Here is a 2,500-nt window from a genome sequence, read left to right as displayed (position 1 = left end):
TTCTACTGCTGTTGCTTCTTCGTCTTCTTTATCTTCTACTTCTTCTTATTATTTTTCCTCTTCTTCTTCTTCCTCCTCCTCCTTCCTCTTTCTTCTTCTTCTTCTTCTTCTTCTTCTTCTTCTTCTGCTGTTTCTTCTTCTTCTTCTTCTTCTTTTTCTTCTTCTTCTTCTTCCTCCTCTTCTTCTTCATCTTCTTCTTCTTCTTCTCCTTCTTCTTTTCTTCTTCTTCGTCTTCTTTTTCTTCTTCATCTTCTTTCTCTTCTTTTTCTTTTCCCTCTCATCCCTTTTTTCTTCTTTTCCTCCTCCTCTATCTCCTACTTGTTATTAATATCATTATCATCATTATTAGCATTATTATCTTATTATTATTATCATCATCCTTATCATTATCATTATTATCATTATCATTGTCATTATCATCATTATCATCATCATTATCATTATTATCATTATTATCATTATCATCACCATTATCATTATCATTATTATCATTATTAGCATTATCATTATTCTCATCATCATCCTAATCCTCCTCCTGCTTCTGCTCTCAATTACTTTTTTTCATCATATTCTTCTAACTCGATATAGATTTATCAGAGCTTCAAAAATTGATAATTTATTAGATTATTTATCAGATTATTAAATATGTCAACAACGAGTTTTTGGTATTTGGTTAAAGGTCGAGAATCAAAGATTATAATTTTTATGGATGTTATAAACTATTGTGGCAGAGTGATTTTTGTACATTTTTTTCTTTCTTTCTTTCTTTCTTTCTTATTTTGGTGCTTACGAATATATATATATATATATATATATATATATATATATATATATATATATATATATATATATATATATATATATATGTATATACATATACATATAAAGATGTATATACATATATATATATATATATATATATATATATATATATATATATATATATATATATATATATATGTGTGTGTGTGTGTGTGTGTGTGTGTGTGTGTGTGTGTGTGTGTGTGTGTGTGTATACATATATATGTATATACATATATATATATATATATATATATATATATATATATATATATATATATATGTGTGTGTGTGTGTGTGTGTGTGTGTGTGTGTGTGTGTGTGTGTGTGTGTGTGTGTGTGTGTGTGTACATATATATATATATATATATATATATATATATATATATATATATATATATATATATATATATATATATATATATATACAATATATATATATATATATATATATATATATATATATATATATATATATATATATATATATGATTAAGAAAAAAGGGATCCAATTAAAAGATAATATATATATATATATATATATATATATATACATATATATATATATACATATATATATATATATATATATATATATATATAGATATATATATATATATATATATATATATATATATATATATATATATATATATATATATACATATATATATATTACCATTTAGTTGGATCCCTTTTTCTTCATCATATATATATATATATATATATATATATATATATATATATATATATATACATTCTCTTCAGCATAAAGCTGTTATCTATTGTATCATCCTTATCACTAAAAATATTGATTCGTTTTCAATCAGATTATTTTAAGTATTGTTGTTACATTTAATGATAATGTAACATGAAAATTCATAGGAAATTCAACATTTTACATTTAGAAAGATGTAGTTTTTTTTTTTTCATTTGTTTTCTAGAACTAATGTTATTGTTTCACTCTCGCTTTCCATTAATTAAAGAATATTTTCAATTCTCAAATATCTGGAAATCATTTATGAAACATTTTTGTGTATGTATGAATAATCATGTGTTGTGTGTTTCAATTAATAAACATGCATTGATGTGTATGTAATAATTAATAAACATGCTTTGATGTCTATGTAATGATTAATAAACATGTATCAGTGTGTATGTATTTACTAAAAAATATTCATTAATGTGTATCAGTTAATAAACATGCATTGATGTGTATATAATAATTAATAAATAGGTATCAATGTGTATGTATTAATTACAATGCATATGTATTAATGCGTATTGAAGTATTAATGTGATAATGTATATCTATTGATTAATAAACACGTATTAATGTGCATGTATCAACTAATAGACGTTTTAATGTGTATGTATTAATAATTTTGTAGATTCTCAAAGTACATCGTAGTTAATTCTGTTTCAGGAGTAGATGTATGAATAATAAAAAAATGGAAGATAATTTTGATACTTTATGTCAACAAAGACTAGTCTTATAACAAGTAGTAATTTTTATCATAGCATATGCCACCTGTGACACTGCTCATAACAATACAATAAATAGATATAAATTACTAAAAAACAATTCCATTAAAAAACGACCATATTTTCTGCTAGCATCGTAGGATCTACCCACGAGCTTAAAGTTATTTTCCAAGTAACTTCTTGGTATCTTGGTATAGGTACCGAGAGGATAGAG

The 2,500-nt window shown here is 22.6% G+C and overlaps 1 protein-coding gene across 1 annotated transcript in view; it reads right to left on the bottom strand.

Moving 5' to 3' along the window:
• Positions 1-2,259: 2,259 nt before the first annotated feature.
• LOC113821666 (uncharacterized) overlaps positions 2,260-2,500 on the bottom strand; it is a 1,636-nt gene continuing 1,395 nt past the window's right edge. Inside the window, exon 3 of the mRNA XM_070139635.1 lies at positions 2,260-2,500. This exon is cut by the window's right edge and continues 77 nt beyond it. The gene's annotated coding sequence lies outside the window, so the exon portion shown is untranslated.

This window comes from Penaeus vannamei, chromosome 26, assembly GCF_042767895.1.
Source record: "Penaeus vannamei isolate JL-2024 chromosome 26, ASM4276789v1, whole genome shotgun sequence".
NCBI classification, from domain to species: Eukaryota; Metazoa; Arthropoda; class Malacostraca; order Decapoda; family Penaeidae; genus Penaeus; species Penaeus vannamei.
Note: the sequence above shows the minus strand (reverse complement) of the source record. Positions and strands in the feature narration are given on the sequence as shown.